The following is a 22,492-nucleotide window of genomic DNA, read 5'->3' as shown; positions in this document are numbered from 1 at the left end:
CTTACTTATAAACATACATATACATATATACACATAGTTGTATAGAAAATAGTTATATTTTGATAGGTTTTACGGGTACACATCAATTTATACATTTAGTTAGAGTTGAGTTTTTAGTTGATTTTTCCTTTTTCACTCTATTTTTTTTTAAGATTTTTAATATGTTTAATAAGTTTAATTTTGTATAATGTACAAGTGTCAATTATTAATTTGTTTTTGTTTGTAGGATAAATATGAGATTGTCTAGTACTTGTAGATGCCTCTGTTTTAAAGGTGGTGAACTAAGCTCTTTCTCTGTGTGTCTTTTTTTTGTGCTGATTATTTTGTTGGTGCTTTGCAATAAAGGAAAACTTATCACCAGGATCCAAGGTTCGTTGGTTTTATTCATTACAAGTGTTTCGCGTTTGGAGGGTTAACATTCCCCATGAAAACTCCATCTTAGGTGACCTAAATATAGACTGGCAGTCCATAAACAGCAGTAACCTAAAGGTCTCTATTCACCTATTTGACTTCGCCCAACTAAAAATCTCCACCACCAGAATCAACAGAAGCACTAACAGGAAGTCCACATTAGCTTGAAGATTGACAAACACCATAATATAAAATCCTCTGGTTGCTTACCAGACACTATAAGTGACCACCTCCCAACCTATGTAATAAGACAATAACATGCCCGGCATTTTCATCCAGTTCATGCAGGGCCAGATGTCAGCTTTTTCTTTAGCATTTTAGCCAAATCTCATTTGGGTTTAGGAAGTGATGTCATTCACAGAAATTTACAACCTAATGGTATGAATTAATCATTTTTATACACTAGTAAGTTTTCATATATTTGTAAGTTTTTCATACAATAGTATGTTTTGTAGTATTGGTATATATTATTTATGTTATTGCTCTGTAGTAATTAACTGAGAAAGGTGGCACATTGTTAATAGGTGTATTATGATGGGTCATAATTGATGTTTTTCAATTAAATAATAATGATATGTGTTTAAAGCAGATATATTTAAAGAGCTGCTACAGGGTGCATAATGTATTCCTTAAAGACAGTTTGGCCGAGGTACCAGAAGCACCAGTAAAGATTCTTTTCAGCAGCTATTTGCATCTCTGGATCCATTTTTTTCTCTTATTTATTGCTTTTGTTGGTCGTTTGTTTTGGACACATTTATTACAGCCCTGTCCCTCTATAACTGGAATGTGTTAAGAACAATACCCCTAGATGTTGCACTTACTCACTTCAGTTACACCTTTCTAAAAGTACTAAATGATTTAGTATCAGTTAGTACAGGAACAGTAAAAACTAACACAGTACCTTGGCTGACCAAAGAGACCAAACAGGTCATGCCACAAAGAGATAAAGCATGGAAAGAATTGTATAAAAATAAAACATGACATGCTTACCAAAAATTTATATATCTCAGAAACCATATCAAGATCCTTGTTAAATCTGAGAAGAAATCATACTACAATAATCTCTAAGAAAAACATCAAAGCAACTCCAAGCTTTTTTTGGTCCTCCCTAAAAAAGCTATGACAGCTTGGCCATGCCACTATAACATGTTCTTGTACTTCAAACTGCAAAGAGTCTAATGCCACGAGTCTAATGCCACTGCCACTCAGTTCAACACATATTTAATTCAGTCAGCTCTATCACAAATCAATGACCACCTCACTTACCCCTACAATTTCCATCTATTCTCAAAAGCAACACTCTCCCCCGGATTCATGAAGCTCGGCGCAAGGCCGGCGTAAGGCTTGCACCGGCCGTGCAGCATACAAATGGCGTAGCAGCGCCACATGCATAGTAATGAGTGTGCGCTGCAACCACAACCACGTGCATAGGGCACGTGTGTGAGTCCAGGGAGACTAACTAGGTTGCGCTCGGAGGCGTGGCCAAGTCAGCAGGCGATGAGCAACCTAATGTGCAGAGTCTTACAGGCCGCCTGCAATAGTAACTGCACCTACCAGTGTCTGTGGATAATGAAACATATGCAAAGTATGCTACATAGTACCAGTCCACACAAAATGGAGAACCAAAACATAAATGCACGACATACAAAATGTTCCCGTTCATAGAACACATGATACTCAGAATACTGTGTCCGTTACGTATTGCACTGTCAGCGGTCATACCCAGTGGAGGTGTACTGCATCATGTCAGCGTGCCACAAATACACACGACCAGCCCCATGGGCATGGTCACCAGCAGTCCCACAGTGGTAGTGATAGTACACAGCCGAGCAGTCGTGGCCATTTAACAACCATAAAGAAACCAGATATCCCAAACACACACAAACATATGTATAGTAAAATGTGCCATACACAGCAACGTAACTGTCACATACACATAGGATGACATATGCCGAATCGGAATATCCAGAAGCAGAACCCATGCATGCAAATGTAATACACAACAACCCCGTCATAGCACGTAACCCGCACCCATGTCCGAATGTCCACCCAATCCAGCTAGCAGCCATGCGCAGCTGCACACCTATACAGAGTGGGTATACCTCATATGTAGTAGGAAGTATTGTCCTAGGCAGTGACAAGCTTGCAAATATGTACCCCAAATATGTCAGCATCCCATCCCAGGTATTGAAATCCAAATGGCTGCATGTGAATGTGCCGGCAGAATGTGTACATCCCGCGTGTGGTTACTGACCTGTCGAAACCCCATAGGTGTTCACACGCCACGGTGTCCATAACTGTACACATCTGGACAAAGCAGTATGTGCAGCCATGGTACTGATGAGTAGCTATGCAGACATGCCAAACACAATACACAGGGCGGAACAGCCGTCCACCAAGCAGGCCACCCCAGCAGGGTTGCCACATGCACAGATTGTCAAGGTGGGACATCACTCGTAGATGTGTGGATCTGTATGGTAAAACACCCACGGCCAATGCAAAGGATAGAATAACATGTATATGCCAGAATGAATGGTTATTGCATAGCATGTGAATAGCTTAAGCTATCCAATATAATAGTCATCTGTACCAGATACAAAATGCCTGTAACATGCAAGTAGTAATGAAGGTAAGAAATACACTACTGTGTTAACATCACAGGACATATGGCATGTGTCAAGTGTCGACGCAGGACACAAATGTCCATAATGGGGCCTCCCCTGCAAAGAGGAACAGGTGCCAACCCCACCCCCTACTGAAGTATCGGCAGTAGAAATACAACCCAATGACACACCAACACCACCGTCCAACCCATGACAGCAACAAAAGATGGACAAAGACCAACACGATGCGTGCACAAATAGGGACACATGTAAGCGGTGCTCACACAACCTTCAACAGGTCACCGAATAATAGTATGTACATACGCATGAAATGCTGCGAAAGATGTGTGGTAGTCCCCAGTATCACAGAGGTACGTACACATATACACTGTAACCAACCGTCACATATGTTCACTGTAACACAGCATACCTGCAGGTAATACATAGTTCAGTCATGTGCTACATAAATATTCACGTATGAATGATGACAGGGGATAGACAATTGTGAATGGGAACAACGCACAACATGGAATATGTATGATAACCGGCACCACCCACATCATTGTATGCCAACAGCATAAGCTATTGTCGGTTGTCCAAACACCCGTGTCTGTAAACATGGATTGAATATTATAGCAATAACCCACGCCTGGGTGTGGGTAATGCTGGATATACCCACGGCTGGCGTGGTGCAGTCCCGAGGGTGAAGCCCGAGGGACCAAACAAAGGCAACCGTGGGTAAATACAGCATTACCTACACCCAGAAGTGGATTATTGCTATCATACCATGACATCATGTAAGAAAATAAACTATTAATTCCCTTACATAATGGCATAGTAGAATGCCTGTATGCTGCCCATCTGCAGAAGTCTGGCATCTGCGGCGGTGCTGATGTACTGCGCGAGATGTCCGTTGCTAATGTTGAAATTGTCTCGCTATGTTAAACCCAGTTAACATAGCAAAACACTACAGAAAAAGCAACGGAGAGCTTGCTGTCCCCGTTGCTTTGTTTTACAACCTGTCTCACTATGTTAAATGTGTATAGCATAGTGAGACTGCCTCAAAGTAAGCAACGGACATCTCCATGGCTTGTTTAAAGCTGTCACGCTATGTTAAACCCATGTAACGTAGCGAGACAGGTTTTAAATACCGAAGTATACTAATGGAAATAGGTCCGGGCGACCGGACCGTTTTCCAGTACTATAACTCGATTCACAACGGGCACGCTGCCCAATCAGCGTGCACGGTTTGGAATAATGGGGGGGGGGTTATGGTATAATGAACATGGACAAACTGTGCCCATGTGCCTCGTCTGACATTCGTACATGGTCAGGGCAGTTCTGTACACTAGGCGGACAAGACCAAACCCAGAGCACCACAGGAACACCCTGACAATCAAAGACCTGTATGCGTTGGGGCTATAAGCCTCTGTGATCTGAATATCCCTGCGGTTACGCCATATGCATCCTGGGTCAAGAGCATTAGGGAATAGGGAATGTGTAACATGTAGTACCACTCTTTTCCCAGCAGGAGAATGGATGGCTGTGATGTAAGTGAGTGCGGGGGGGGATATGTTAATGTAGCTATGTACCATGGGTATGCATATAAATGAGACAGAACACCAAACGTGTAGTGGTCACAGCAACCGGCCAACGTGAATGCAGTCCTGTTTGAATTACGACTATAGAACATATCAATGTGAATGTGTAATTAATGCGTCTGTGCCGCAAAGACAGTTACATATGTAAAGGTGGAAGTGTGTCCGCATACGTCCGTTAACCGGATCAGAGATATGTCCCTGGAACTGTCACAACTAATACAGGCCACGTAAGCACACAGACTCTGTAAACATATGTAACCCAGAATACGGATATGCATGTGCGCCTGCGCGTAACCACAATAAGGGAATGCAAGTGCGCCTGCGCGTGTGTGATCCGCTCACAGCAGAGTAACCTAATGCCGTTTCCCCCACGTTAGTTATACATGTCTCAAAACTGTCAGCCTCTGAAAGTATGGAACCGGACAATGCCATGCAAAGTACTGGTACAAATAGTGAGAAGAGAAACACATGATATGTGCTAAGACAAACATAGAAAGTGGATAGAATAACGGGTGTGTTAGTAGCAGGGATTGACGAAGGTTATGCATCTGTAACCTGACCTACTTGTCAGAAGGTGCCACCGTAAGTCTCACATGAAATGCCAGCAAATTGCCAGATAGACACAGGTCAATGTAAAACACACCTAAGATAAAGGGTCAACCATCCGTACACTCTGCCAGTATCTGTACAGTGGAAAGGTATGGTATGGTTATAGATGTGTGTACACAGGTAAATTATTTATTTATCTTATTTTATTTTACATTTGTTGACCAGGATAGTCCGACTGGATATATGTCCATTTTCAGCGGAGTCCCGGGAAGAAAAGCTCCGACAGGGTTAACAATGACAGATAGTTACAAAGACATATAGACAATTTACATAGTTTACAATGAAAAAGATTTTTACAGTAGAAACTACAGTTGGTTACAGTTCATTATATTCACGATAATTTGCAATTAGTTGAGTAAGACAAAAATGGCCTATTCTTTAGTTAATATGTGTTATTCTAGATTGATCTTATAGGTTGAATTGCTCATAGGACTGTTATGATTTGGAGAGAGTAGAGTTCTTTTAGGACAGTCATTTTAGACAGACATTAACAAAGCAAGGTATGACACAAGGGGTTTTACATGTATATATGTACACACAACAGACCTATGTCCCGTATATATGACACATAGATATAAATATGCCAAGTAATAGATAATATGGGTAGTCAAACAGACATCCACGAATGGGGAATATACAGCAGCAGTCAAAATCACTGGCCAGAAAGTGACAGTCCAGCAAGTTCTACACTTTAAACATGCAAACTGGTGTCCATTGTAGGACTCCAAAAATGTATCCATTCACAGCACCTGCTACAATTGACGCTAAAGAAGTGACACCCGCAAATACGAATCAGCTATACATGCACTAAAAGCAGGTTCAAGGGTGATGACACATGTGTCCATGAAATGCAGGAAATATGGACAGATATCCCTAGAGTGGGGAGTGCATATAAGTGCGTCCACATCCCAGTACCGCACACATTAACCATGTGTAATGTGTACCGTAGAGGGTTGCAGGCATGGGAACCTGGGTATACAGAAATGGGCCCAGGTGTTGTTTGGTGGATAATCCGTAGGCCCACCCCATGGGAGGGATGTGGGTATAGCACATGCCTTCATCCCCACTAATGGTGCAAAGCATCCACTGGATAATGCGGAAAGCAGGTTGGAAATATGTACAGCCCTATATCAGTGTCCTGTAGGCGATTCCCATGGATGGACATGTGTATGACCAAGATGGTACCCAAAACTGGAAAACTGTCAGAATAACACAGCTGCAGTAAGGCATAGTACAGGAAATACAGATAGGGACTATATTATAAATACCCCAGACAAAGTCAGACCATTGTGCGAATACTGGCGTAGCCATGAATATGGATGTTATGGGTGTCACCAATCATGCAATGGAAATAGCGGTCACCATCACCTACCGCACAGTCCGTAATGCCTAGGCAGTAATCAGCTAGGAAGGCACATCGCTATGTGAAATGTAACAAGGGCAAAGGCTGAACGTCAGGGCGTGTACACATAATGACAACAGGTCAAGGGTATGAAGGAGGTAACCTGTCCAATATTCATGTACTGAACCGGTGATACTAGGCGGACAGGTGAGAAGAAAGACAGCAGGACAAATGTGCAAACATGTATAGGTCATACCCCGGAAGATGTGAATGACAACGTATGCCCCGCGAAGGTCAATGTGGAAGGTAAGCAGACACAAAGGTAAGTGTCCCTCAGGGTGTCATGACGTGTCAACATAACAATTACCAGGCCCACATAGTCGTACGTGAGCCTCGCCACTGACGGAAAGCGCAAATACGATGCACACATATGGTACATGAAAGAACAATTAGTGTGGATAAGCAGATGTAGACCTGTGTGAGGAGTGCAACTGTCTGCGTGGGTGTGTCATGCAAATACAAAGTAATGTCATGTGGTCTGTCATGCCGCCATACACTGTGTGTGTATTGTAGTCAGACAGTAGGTATGTTGGATCAGACACATACTCTGCAACTGCACAGATGTATGCAGACTGTGTAGAAGTATGCCTCATATGTTTGCTGTGTTCCACGTAACAGTAACAGTCCGGCACCCTCATGATAACTGATGACAGGAAACAATGACAAACATGCGATGAAGACACCAAATCAGACAGAAATGCCATACGCATGCATAACATATCACTGTGCCCACTATCAATGTTTCTAAGAGCAACATGTCATGACTGGCCCTGAGTGTCCCACTATCACATAAGGCCTTGTCCAGATATACGCCTTGAGGTGGAGTGTTATGAACAGACACAGATACATGTGTGTGGAAACATTATTATCCACTGCAAGATGATGAAATGTGCCGCAGTAGGAGGGGCAGTACTGTCTGCAGGTATGTGCTGAAATGCACATTAAACAGCAGTCTACATGGATTACCTATATTGGCGGCACTTGCACAGATGATTATAGTGGGACATACACACGACCATGCACACAGCTCAGATAGACATACACACACCATAAACAGGCAATGATACACTAAGTCTATGGTGTGTACGAGTACAGTGACAGTACAGCAAGGATAGCTGTCTGCCAAGATATACAACAGATGTCTGTAGGGTGTGTAACACCTCCCGGAACACGGACGTTGCATGGACATTTGGATCTGCATTGTACCACATTGCTATGTGTAAGCTGTGCACATATGCGATACATGGGATTGACAGCTGTCCATGCAAGAGCAGCGCCGTGGGCATAAAATATGTATATGTATATACATTGAGAGAGATACAGACAGACACATGTGGCAAGGCCGGTAGTGGAACAAACACATCACTACCCTATCACACCACAGCAGGACGCACGTAGAGAACATGCTACGGAGGTCGCTAACCACAGCAGACACACAGGCAGTCCACTAGCTGCGTCTCAACATCCACAAACACAGAGATGTCAGCAGGATATATGTGTGTTGCGAAGCGTCTAAAACCATAACCTACGAACCCATGCGGCTGGGAGCATAGACACACACACACACACACACATCTGGCAGGCATGGGAATTGACCTTACACCTACCTACCCTATCGCACAACAGTATGACACAATGACAGAACACGCTACTCGGAGTACTGAACACAGCACTGTCAGAGGCATACGTCTAGGTGGGTGACATCATCCGCAAAGGAATAGACGCTGATAGCAAATGTATGTGTTGTGAAGCATCTAAAAGCATTACTGTCCCCAGAGGTGGCTGGAAACACACACACACACACAGTGGGAAGGGCTAGGAGTTGAACCTACACCTACTTACATGTACACACTACAGCAAGATGCATTTGCAGAACGCGCTACCGAGATCACTAAGCACAGCACTGTCAGAGGCATACTTCTAGGTGGGTGACATCATCTGCAAAGGAATAGACGCTGATAGCAAATGTATGTGTTGTGAAGCATCTAAAAGCATTACTGTCCCCAGAGGCGGCTGGAAACACACACACACACACACAGTGGGAAGGGCTGGGAGTTGAACCTACACCTAACTACATGAACACACTACAGCATGATGCATTAACAGAATGCGCTACCGAGAATACTGAGCACAGCACTGTCAGGGGCATACTTCTAGGTGGGTGACATCATCCGCAAAGGAATAGACGCTGATAGCAAATGTATGTGTTGTGAAGCGTCTAAAAGCATTACTGTCCCCAGAGGCGGCTGGAAACACACACACACTCTTGGAAGGGCCGGGAGTTGAACCTACACCTACCTACATGAACACACTACAGCAAGATGCATTTATAGAACGCGCTACCGAGATTACTAAGCACAGCACTGTCAGAGGCATACTTCTAGGTGGGTGACATCATCCGCAAAGGAATAGACGCTGATAGCAAATGTATGTGTTGTGAAGCATCTAAAAGCATTACTGTCCCCAGAGGCAGCTGGAAACACACACACACACACACACACACACACACACACACACACACACACACAGTGGGAAGGGCTGGGAGTTGAACCTACACCTAACTACATGAACACACTACAGCAGGATGCATTTACAGAACGCACTACCACGATTACTGAGCACAGCACTGTCAGGGGCAGTGGGTGACATCATCCACAAAGGAATAGACGCTGATAGCAAATGTATGTGTTGTGAAGCGTCTAAAAGCATTACTGTCCCCAGAGGTGGCTGGAAACACACACACACACACACACAGTGGGAAGGGCTGGTAGTTGAACCTACACCTAACTACATGAACACACTACAGCAGGATGCATTTACAGAACGCGCTACTGCAATTACTGAGCACAGCACTGTCAGGGGCATACTTCTAGGTGGGTGACATCATCCGCAAAGGAATAGATGCTGATAGCAAATGTATGTGTTGTGAAGCATCTAAAAGCATTACTGTCCCCAGAGGCGGCTGGAAACACACACACACACACAGTTGGAAGGGCTGGGAGTTGAACCTACACCTAACTACATGAACACACTACAGCAGGATGCATTTACAGAACGCGCTACTGCAATTACTGAGCACAGCACTGTCAGGGGCATACTTCTAGGTGGGTGACATCATCCGCAAAGGAATAGACGCTGATATCAAATGTATGTGTTGTGAAGCATCTAAAAGCATTATTATCCCCAGAGGCGGCTGGAAACACACAGACACACACACACACACACACACAGTGGGAAGGGCTGGGAGTTGAACCTACACCTAACTACATGAACACACTACAGCAGGATGCATTTACAGAACGCGCTACTGAGATTACTGAGCACAGCACTGTCAAGAGGCATACTCCTAGGTGGGTGATATCATCTTCAAAGGCAAGGATGCCGATAGGGAATGTATGTGTTCTTGTAGAGCATCTAAAAGCATTACTGTCCCCAGAGGTGGCTGGAAAACACACACACTCTTGCGGAAGGGCCGGGGTTGAACCTACCTACCCACCACAAAAGGGCACACCACAGCAAAACCCCCTTAAGAAGCAACCGGGTTTATGAGACACCCCTTTTCAAGGGAATACTTTTAATGGGGGACCCTCCAAAAGGAATTGGGGTGGGTGATACAAATGTTGGTGTTGTGGCCCTCAAAGGGATTTCTGGGTCCCCAAGGGTTTTAAACAAACACAACACAAGTGGAAGGGTGGGAGGTTTGAACCAAAACCAAAATCATGCCCCACTCGGGGAAGGGGGGCATTTTCGAAAGGGGTTTTCCCAGAATGGCACAGGGGACTGTCGGGCCCCTTAAAATTCTTTTGGGTGAAAATTCATTTGAAAGGAAAATGATACAAAGGGTTTTAACATTAAAAGGGGGAATTACCCACCCCAAAGGGGAGCTAAACACCAAAAAAACAACACACAACCACAGGGGAAAGGGCCCGGGGGGTTGAACCCACACAACTCTTTTCCCTGAAAACACTTAAACATTTGCAAATTTTAAACGCTAAAATGGGGTTAACTGAAAAACCCGATGTCGGGGCCCCCTACCCAAAAAATGGGTGTAACCCTCTTTCAAAAAGGCAAATGCCAAGGGAAAAACCCCAGAAAGGGGGGGGTCACGCTTTTTACTAACCCTGATGGGCAGTAACACCATTTTCCTGGCCTCCCCACACACACCACACAGTGGTAAATGCACCCCAGACAGGGGGACACCCTTTAACAACCAGTGGAAAAGAAAAAGGGGATCCTTTCGGCCCCAAAATACATATGAAAATGGCGGGCCCTGGCCCCCGCAGGTGGCCCTTGCCCCCGGCCAAAAACCAGTACAATGTCCCCGGTTTTAAAAGCAATTTTACACCCTTTTAGGCCCTGTCTAACTTAACATTTGAGTGCCCCCAAACATCATACACGGTAATCCCCCGGGAAAGGGCCCCTGTGGAAACCCGGTGCCCCCTTTTTCAAAAACGCATGGGCATGGCTCCCACACATGTGGTTCAGGGGGAAAAATCATGCACGGGTTTCCACAATGGAAGGGGGCCCCTGTCTGTGGTTCCCTTCATGGGCCCAACCCTTTTTTTTCCCGGGCTTTTCCCCAACCCCAGCCCTTTTCAAAGTCAAAACATGCAAAATGGAATGTAACATGGAAAGGGCAATGTGGGGCACTGTTTTCCCCCAACACCAGCAAATGGGCCATGCCACAACTTTGGGCAAAAAACATCTGCCCCAAGGGGGGATATTCAAGAAAAAAAGGAAGGGGTTTCCTGTAACTGTGTTTCCCTTTTACGCAATGTTATGGGGCCCCTGGTTTACACACCTTACCCCCCATTTGCAAAGTTTCAAACTGTTTCATGGAAATGTAATAAAGAAAGGGCAGGTGGAACACCCGTTTTCCCCCTAACAACACCAAACCGGCATTTCCACAATTGCAAAGGGGAAACATAATGCCACAACCCCGGGGTCCCCACCAAAGGCGGTGTGCCCCCTGACTGTGTGTCCCTTTCCCTGTTACTTGGGGAAAAGCCCCCACACACCTTTCAAAGTGAAACTGCATACCCATGGGGTGTAAAATTTTAAAAAGGGAGAATTTAACACTTGTTCCATTTTAAAAACACCCCAAATGGGCATTACAATTTAGCGTTTCAAAAGGGGAAAATAAATTTTTAACGGGAAAAAACCCCAAAGGGGTGGCCCCCGTACTGGTGTCCCTTCACAACCCCGTTACCTTTTGGGCCCTCTCCACCTTGCAAGTCCCCCCCGTCCCGGGGGGTTTTCAAAAGGAGGGGTACCACCAGGCAAGGGGGTCCCCCCTTCCCCACACAGGGGGGGGTCAAATGGTTAAACCCCCAAACCAATTTTTACTTTTTAGGGCCACGGGGGGGAGGTCCCCCAAACAGGGGACACAATCAGTGGAACACTTTTAGCCCCGCCCCTGCCCCCAAACCATGTATCCTGCAGAGCCCCCCCGGGCCAAAAAAGCCTGTGGACAATGTCCCCGGTCGTATAGGGGGACACCAGTTGTCCCGGAGGGAAAATGTTTTCTCAATTTTCCAAATGTGTGGGTAGTCCACCCTACTGTTAAAATAACAGGGGGCTCCCTTTCCATTGGCCCTGGGGGAACAGGTTTGAACCAAAACCGGGCTTCTGCTGTACCAAGTGAACCAACAAACTGGAATTTTCAAACATGGGTTTTCTGGATGTTTTCATAAAAGCCACATTTCATTGGGCATCATAACCCCCCAAAACACCCCCAATAAAGGTTAACCCCCATTTTCCCCCGTGGAAAATTTTTTCCCCACCAGGGTGGTGGCGGGTTTCGGGACCCCATACCCGGGGGATTGTTTTCCGGGAAGGGGTTTTAAACCAAAAAACATCCCTGTTTTGTAAGGGGAAACCATGTCTGTAGAATGCATTAAATTTGGGGAGCCCCCATTTTTCTGTGTTGTGGGGGTTTTGGAAAACAGCCAAAGGATGACAGGGTTTTGGCCCCCATGTCCCTCAAGGGTTTTAAAACCCCCCACTTTTCCTCCATCCCCTAGGGGCCGGGGGTTATGGGGCATAAAAAAGGGGGGGGATGGGGTATGCGTGACACATGTGTTTAAAAACCCCCTCCATGATGGGTGGCCCGGGTGGTGGTCCGGTGTGGGGGCACACCCCCATCCTCCCGGGCCATGGGGGGGCAATACAGGGGATGCTATTTTTGCTGGTTTCGACAGTCCCCGCCTAACCCCCCCCAGGGTTCCCGGGTCACACTGTATTTTCCATGGGCCCCGGGGAACCAAACCTTTTCCAACCCACCAAAATTGCAATTCGGACATTGCCAAAACGGTGTTGGGCAATAATTTCACCCCTGCAGCCCTGCCCCGGTTTCCCTTTGGGTGTGTATTCCCCGCAAAATGACTGGGGATCCCGTGTGCCCTGTATGCCCCATTCGGGAAAGGGCCCTCCCACACACCCAACCCCCAGTGGTTGGACATACCCAGTTTCATGGAAATTTTGGTGGTGCCCCCTTCTTGCCCCCAAAACTTTTTTTTCAAAGAACAGGTGGTCCCCCAAAGGGCGGTGAAAGTTTTTTGGGTTTTGTTGGTGTGGGGGTATGGGAAAAAAGGTTTTGGGGGGGGTAACCAACACAGGGTTTTCCCCCCCCCCTGGTTCCCCGCATTGGCACAAACCCTGTTTGTGGGCCCATAGGTGGACCAAGGGCCCGCAACCCCCCCCTGTGAATGGCATTGGGGGAAGTAATTTAACCCGACCACACAACCCCGGGGCCCCACCACACACAAAGGGAAAACCCCAAGGGCCAATTCCTGTATTTTCAGGGCCATGCGCACCTGCCCACAGCACAGGGTGACCAAAATTAAAGGGAGTTGGGAACCCCCCTGGGGGACACACCTCAACCCTGTCAACCCTACCTGAGGGACCCATGGGATTTGATGCCTCCCCTGTAACCCTGTGGCCCCAAACCCCTTCAGGGGCAATTGTGGGACCCTTTTAAAGTAATTCCAGGCAGGGGGGACATGTATACATTTTTTTTTTTTTTTTTTTTTTTTTTTTTTTTTTTTTTTTTTTTTTTTTTTTTTTTTCTTTTTTTTTTTTTTTTTTTTTTTTTTTTTTTTTTTTTTTTTTTTTTTTTTTTTTTTTTTTTTTTTTTTTTTTTTTTTTTTTTTTTTTTTTTTTTTTTTTTTTTTTTTTTTTTTTTTTTTTTTTTTTTTTGGGGGGGAAAAACCAATGGGTGGGGGCCCCCCCCCCCCCCCGCCCCCATTTTTTCAACTGGGATTTTATAAAAAAGGGCTTTTTTTTAACCCCCGGGGTTGCAGGGGTTTTGGTGGTTTTTACAGCCCCTTAACCCGGGAAAATTAAAAAAATGGGGATGTTTTTAATTTAATTGGGAAAAGTTAAGGGCACATGTCTTCGCCTCACCCTACCAGGTGTTCCAGCACAGACAGCTCACACTTTCGTGGATTGCCATGCCTCGGTCGAGGATTCCAACCATTTCACCTAATCGCCTATCCAGTACATTAGCAATCTGCTGTTGAGCATTCGCCAATGACTGGATGTTGTCATTTAGGGTACAGATTGCAGCCCTCTGCAGCCTCTGCCCTTCTTGGTTCTGCCATTCTGCACGTGCCTGTGCTGCCATTACAGTCTGGAACATGCATCTGGTGATACCAGCTGCTGTGCCCTGTACTGCAGGTGCATGTCTGCCAGAGGTCCGCCTACGAGCAGCACCAGCCACATGCCTGTGTGGCACATCACCAGTCATTACACTGGCAACATGGTGTGTAGTCACACCTTCTGTGGCCACCACACATTCCTGTTCAATGCCAACAGACGCTGACTGTCCTTCCTCTATGGGCAACGGTGATGTGGTATGTGTTGGCATCAGTACCATGTGCGGGGATATGGGGGACATAGGTGGGATGGTAACCAATGGCGCAGATTCTGCCCCTGACAACCCTGCCTGTACCTCATGCATATGGTCATCACCGCTAGTATCTGTGGGGACACTAACATCAGATGGACCACAGGAGGGTAACGCACCTACACCACCTGTGAATGCAAAGACATACTGTAAGGTACATTACACACTGACACACACACGACACACACCCACAAACGCACATCCACAGACACACACCCACACACAGACACACCATGCATGTGATATTTCAGATGGCATGCAGCATTCCTGCACTACAGCACAGGGAATGCAGCTCAGACATTAATAGTGTTAGTATGTATACCACCCTGGGGTGCACACTACATCAAGCAGGTGTCATATCAGTAGGCATGCAGTACACACAAACATGGTAGTTTGCATGCATCACCGTGATACACCATATGGCCACAAACAGGTTAACAGTACACATGGCTGATGTTACCTTGACTTGTAATCCTCTGACATGTGCAGTGACATGTATACATGTGTGACACAATGGTGTCCAGCCACATGCACTGCATCATAATGGGCTTCACAGTGCAGTGTTGTGTGTACAGCCTACAGATAGAATGCATGTTTAGCACATATGTATGTGCAGGTGTGGTTAGTGAGAGCCGTGTACATAGCTATACAGTGTGGAGTATTGGCACTGTGCCACTGCATGGCAACATGATGCATGTATGTTGCTGTGCAATGCATAACATGGACGCATTGCATTGCCATGACTGCAACACAGTCATGCTGTTCCACAGCACGTATATGGTAGACATCGGTGACACCTCTGGTGGCTGCAGACAGGCATTCCGGTTGTCCGCTGTAACACATCAAATGTACAGCTGGTCCACTACAGCTATGATTGCACTATGTGTGGACAATGTGCAACGGGGTCTATCCACATCAGGCGTACTGTGTGGCAACATGCCTGTGGCTATCACCCATGGCCATGTGTGAATGGGACATGGACAATTGTGTGTGATGGGCATCTTGTACACATGTCTGTGGTGTCCCATGTGACATACACCCATACATGTCAGAGGTGTCACAATCCACAGGGCTATGCAGACAACATTGTGGATGTTTGTTATGTCGGGTGTAGGTCATGTGATGGTGTGACAATATTGCAGACAGAACACCACAAGTGTGGGACATGTCAGGTGGCGTGTCACAATGTGTGCACACAATGTAGGGGCATATGTCACATTGGTGACACCTGTGTGCTGCCCAGATCACTGCTCACTGTGTGGTATGGTGTGCGTACCACGAATGTTGTTCCAATGCATACTACATATGCATCCATTGTAGAACACCTCCACCGTGGTATGCATAGCTGACCGCACATATCACATTGACAGGTACTGTGGTTTCATGCCAGTGTATAATAACGGTTGTATCTACTGCACACGGGTGGCATGTGTGTGTCTGGTAGTGTAACCTCTATAATGAGACTGGAACTAAACCCAGGTGTGCATGTTATACCTGACCACATGGCAAATAACTCTACACTGTAACATGCCTGATACTGACAACAGTCTCACCTGTGATGGACCCATGTCTGTGCGACACGCCACAGGTACCTGTATAGGGGCGACACAACAGTATAAACATTATCCATGACTGTATGACAGCCACAGTTCGCACTGTGCATGTGACATCATGTACCTGTGTGATAGCATATGGTATGCATACGTCTGCATACACAACGCAGCATACTGTAGTATGCGGCTTGTGTGCCCATATACCTGGCATGTGTTGTTACTTTACATGATGTACAGTGACACCTGCAACTACAGTGGATATCATACTCATATGTAGGACTGACTTACCAGGCAGCTCCAGGCTCATTGGTTGGGAGACACCCACCACCACGATGGCGGCTAGTGTTTCTGCATGCTGTTCCCTGGTTGTCCCCAGACTGGCCAGTAGCTCCTCTGTGTGTGTGAGTGGGGGCTGGGTTGGTGGCCCACCACCTGTTCCACCTTGTTCTCTGGCGATTGCAGTGGCACGCTGTTTCGCATGCCATATGAGGTCCGTGCAGTGTCGGCGTACCTGCTGGTAGGTGCGGTTGTTGCCACCCACGTCATTCACCCTCCTGCGTATATCCTGCCACAGGTCATCTCGCTGTTGCGCTTGCTGTGGCGCATGGCTGAACAGCACATCATAGTTGTCATGGAGCAATGGTATGATTACTTCATCCTCCTGGCGGCTGATGGCTGGGAGTCATGAACGTGGCATTATCTGTAAGACATAATGATGGTGACAGGTCACATTCACACTGATGTACTGGCATACCGCTGAACATACATTGCTATGACATGTACGACATCTGCACAGTAATCTCTGGAACGCATCATGACACTGACACAGCCAACGAGTTGCTGCCACACCTGTCACACCGTTATGCAGTGGATATCGTATCATATCTCTGTGTCAACTCATCACACTGTACATACTCCATGTAGATGGTAACTTGCTGTGGACATGTGTACCTGCCTGCACCTGTGTTCTTACCAATCTGCACTTGGCCCGATGTGTCCACAGTACTACTGTTCACCTGGATGCTGTGTATATGTCACATAGCATCACAGACGCAGCCGTTATGGACGTCAGCAGTGGCACTGCACACATACACATGGACACCTGTACATGCATGTGTTTTGCCATACACATCTACTCAGCACTGTACGGGTGTTGGACATCCTGCCACGGCTCACCTGTATTGCACATGTGATACACATGGGACAATGTGTAATCATATGACATTTGCAGGGATGGTCACACATAGAATGCGCGCGCACATTTTACATGCTGTCACACAGCAATTGTGACACCACAAGGTGCATCAGTGCCACATTACTGATCCAGTCAGTTGATAGTGCATGTGCCATGTGGCCATCGCACCATGTATGACTGTGATGGCACGTGCAGCCGTGATGGACAGGGTTGCATGGTATGGCAGGGCATATCACATATATGGCACAGGGATGTGTCCAGCCTGTGGAATACCAGTATTGGGATGGTGGCTGTCCATGCCATATGTCATTTATATGGGTATATGGACATGTCGCATGTCCATCATCATGGTGTGGACAATGTCCTGCTGCAAGGTAGGCAGCATGCTGCATGGTGGGGGTGTGTATGGTGCATGCTGGTATCACACACCCATGCATAACCATTACTCCTGACAGGTGCTGTGCGCTGTAATATTGTTTGACACAGTGCTGTATATACCCGCACGGTGATATCCCATGCACATGGATGGTACCTCGACCTGACATGGGTACCTCATATGTCTACATCCAGTGCCTGCTGTCACCACCATGTCGGCGGGTGCACCGCACAGCACCATCCCTTCCACAGTGACCATGGTGTTGAGCACAGCCGAGGTATTCATTTATGGGGACGGGGATGTTTACATAGCGGTGGCAATGCTGGTATCATCCATCAGACCATACACTTATGACACACACCTCACACACACAGCCCATTCAGTATGTTGTTCACAACACTGACACAGCTATACTGCTAGGCCAGGTCCATTCCCAGCCGTACATACACAGATGCATAACATGTCTCTCTGTGGCATGGGTTACAATGACGGTGGGGTTCAACACATACCATGTTCGACTGTAGCTGGCGCTGATGTTCTGTGCACATGTCAACACATTAACCCTGTTCTACTGCAGCCAGCAGTGATGTGCTGTGCACATGTCAATGCTGCACATTGTGTTGATGTCTGTCTGTCAACAGGCCACTGGTGGAACACGCAAGGGTATTTGTAATCAAATATACATGCCACCCTGTACAGCTGTACTGCTAACATCTCAGGTGCTAATGTGTCATGGACATGCACACCTTACCCGGAAAGGGGGTTGCTATTATCCAACACCCTGTTTGTATTGTATTGTCCAGCTATGCACCTGTGCAGGACATGTGAGCATGTAATGCGCTACTGTGTACCTTTGCACCCATTGCACAACATGTCACACAGGTACACTGGCAGTCATACACTTCACAGCTTGCTGACGGTACGACAGGTGTTGTACACACTTAACACATATCCTGTGGGACATGGTCATATGTACAGGCATGTCCAACCATCATGCACCAGTGCTACCCCTATATGACGGATATGTCGTACATGTGGCAATACAGCAACTGTCACATGTACTCGTGCAATGCCCCCCTACCACCGTATAGTGGTACTGCCTGTGGGAGATGTGCTTCTGCATCCATGCTGTGCCCATAGCTGTCAGTTGTACATCATTATGTGCAATGTACCTCATTTGGTGTTCTAACGGGTGCATGTTCATCACTGCACCACATTGGAAGGGTCTATCACACAGTCATTGTTGTACACGGTTTACATGCCAGCCATGGCTTACTAGATGGGAATCATTGTAATTCATTGGGATATCATATTTATACATTGGAGCAGCGTATTCCAGCCATCATATACCCTTCCTAGATGACACTGTTAGGCAGCCAGTAGTAGGTGTTCTACGATCTGCACATTAGTCACACAGTACAAGGGCTACTGTTACCCATTCTGGGGACAGGGTGCTGACAGCTGTGGATGGGAGTGATGCTGTCGACAACCATGACTGCACCTGACGGTCATGTCTGGATGGGTAACATTCACAACACACACCAGCCATCATGTAGTAACACATCTTCTACAACAATGGACATTCCTGCAAGAACAATGTATGCAGTATGTCTGTATGACCACTGTAGGCACCAATGGTGGCCCCCAGCATGGCAGCCAACATCAGTGTATATCCCGCAGACTCATGGGTTACACCGTTCACAACACACCAGTCACGGATGATGCTGTTATGAATCACACTGCAGTTCCACACATCATGTTACAAAAGGCATCATGCACTGAGATGTTGCGGATGGGTGAACACCTCTGAAACCCAACATACACACACATGACACATCACCTGGTACAATATATCTCTCATACATCATGTTATTGTGACTGCCCTGTGATGGCAATACACAGACTATGTGTACTGGGACATGCAATGGCTCACCGGTGTTATAGCCCTCTGGGTGTGTGTCTAGCCATGGTGTACAGTTGGCAGTGGTCTGGACACGGGGACACTGTACATTGACCTACTGTGTCACTGCAATGGTTGCCTATGCTCCTACTGTTATTGTACAGGCATGTGGTATCTGACCGCTATGACAGTCCAGGTCAAACACAATGCTGTGGCACTCATGACCTGCAGCCATCGGCCTGGGGTGTAGAGCACACATGTACATCATCACATGCTATACTGCCTCTCTGGCAGTTTCACATAACTGTCACCGGCAGGGCTGTAACTGGCAGGCACGGCATGGGGTCATGTGGAACAATGCTTGCATCTTCCACTGTGATGCACACAAGCGGGGCACACACACTATTGCACCACTCACATATCTCTGTGGTGACTGGGACCTGCCTCCATGCTCTGCGCACACCTGCGATTACGGATTGTACACAGACCGTACCTTCCAGGCACATACCTGGACCAGAACACCCACAGATGAGGGGTTTACACATCACACAGTGTTTTGCACACATCCTGGATAGTTGCTTAACACAATGCATCATAGGTGCTCCATGTCCAGATAACCGTGTTTGTGACCGCTATACACATTGTAACACGCGACAGAGTCGACAGTGTACACCACAGGTTACATACCGCCTGTGTTGTTATAGTGTACATTGTGCCTCAAGACAGCTACCACTGCTGTGTGCTGACAGTAACCCACACTTCCCTGGGATAGACACCCATGTACCTACACATGCTTGAGTCATGCACTCCGCTCAGCTGGATAAAACAATACACAACACATACCATACCTACACCACCCTTAGCATGAACACTACCTCCATGTGACTGGTGTGACACACCTGGGTTATCCCCTCTTTGGTGGATTCAACACATATGCTACACGGCCTTGCTAGCCACACCCTGGAAACACACCCATCACAGCATGCACGGAACATGTGTACTACAACAACTACTACGGACGTCTGCTGACAGCAGTTGTTAACATCATGACACACAAGCAGATGGACACTGCACATACATATGCTGACACATACCACAGTGAGCTGCAGTAGCATGTACACAATTGCAGGAATCATGCTATTCCACACAGAAACATGGCGGTACTGACCAGTTCACAGACGCCACTGTGGTGGTCATGTTCCATGCACATATGATGTACAACCACATGTACAGGCTGTTGCACAGTGGTGTACATTCACATGTGTGGGGTGCATCACTTTTCAGCCATGGTGGGTCCCCGGGGTCCATCACATACTCCAAGGCTAGCTACCTAAACATGACTGCCGCATATTGTGGTGTGGGGCCTCAGGCATTGTGGTGGTATGTCAGTATTCTTTGGCAACATCCACATCTGATGTCACATACAACAGTCACCCAAGCATTGCAGACCGAGCTAATGTTGGCAACGTGCCAGGTGATGGCGTACTTACCGACAATACACCCTCTCACTCACTACAGGGTCGCAATCCGTACATGGCCATCGTAGTGTCCCTGTGGTCACATACACAGTACTGACATGCACACAATATGTCCTGGGACACTGGCCCAATGTCAACTTCCAATGTCCCTGGCTGTAATGTCCCACCAACCTGGTCGGTATATGTCTCCGCACCAGGCCACTATATTCACTGCTAGCCTTTTGTCGGACATTGTGGACCCTGACTGCCACACAGTGGCATTTATCGCACTACACATGGGTGGCACTGCATTGCACGAGTGGGACTATAGTCATACACCCATGACTGGACCATTCTGCATGGCAATGGGGCACATCCTCAGGAACGTGATTCCCACACACATTGATGGCCACCAGTCCTTTCCTAGCACTCGTGTTGGGCTTGTGTATGCCACAGCAAGGCACATACACATGCTGGCCACCTGTCATACAGTTGCATGGGCAGTTGAGGATGGTACAGAGGCCAACACATCATACGTTGTCCTCACATTGCCTTTCAGCAACATTCCACATTCTGGTATTGACAACATACACATCCACCTGCACATCATACCCTGTGTCTCAGGATGTTATGCTATGTGGCTCATGGACTGTACACACAGTGGTGCCAGCATACCATAGTACCTACTACATGTCAGGTACATATTGCATTACACAGTCCTCAGTCAAAGGGCCACTCATGTTCACTATATGCTTATATATGGGACATGCTGTCACAGAGTACTGTCCATGCCTAGATTTCCCACACCTACATACCAAGCGCCATTATTGCTCCACCAGCTCATACTGATACCAACCATATGGGTGTCAGTGTGGCGGATACTTTATATGCGTATCATGGCATCAGGATGCATGACACATGGTGCATGCACATCACCTTTGCATAACAACATTCACCCACTGACTATCACATGGATAGTGGTCCCGTACATACATATCACATTGTACATGGTTGTAGTACACACATATGCCACACACAGTCCTGTGGTTACCGTATTCCACTGTGGCATGGATATCCTTCTGCAAGGCCACACCTATCTGCACTGTATGTGATGCTGGTACATAGGTAGCCATTGTACCTGTGAACTACACACATCTACACACAGTCATGGGTACAATAACACATTTATGGTGTACCTTCAACAACAGCTACAGCTTTACATGGCACAACATTGACATGTCACGATGTTTACTGGGCTCAGACAGTTTACATATGCGGCTGACATACGGACAACACATCTGTACACATCTGCATACCACATACACAGGGGTGTCTTCTGCTCTGACACGGCCCATGTCCTCCACATTAGTGATGCATATTTATTTTATTTTTATTTTATTTTTATTTTACATTTGTTGACCGGGCTAGTCTAGCTGGATAGATGTCCATTTTCAGTAGAGGCCCGGGGAGAAAAGCTCC

This window comes from Protopterus annectens, chromosome 7.part0 (genome assembly GCF_019279795.1).
Source record: "Protopterus annectens isolate FY-2018-M chromosome 7.part0, PAN1.0, whole genome shotgun sequence".
In the NCBI taxonomy this organism is placed as follows: domain Eukaryota; kingdom Metazoa; phylum Chordata; order Ceratodontiformes; family Protopteridae; genus Protopterus; species Protopterus annectens.
The sequence above is the reverse complement of the archived record's forward strand: the minus strand, read 5'-3'. Positions refer to the sequence as shown.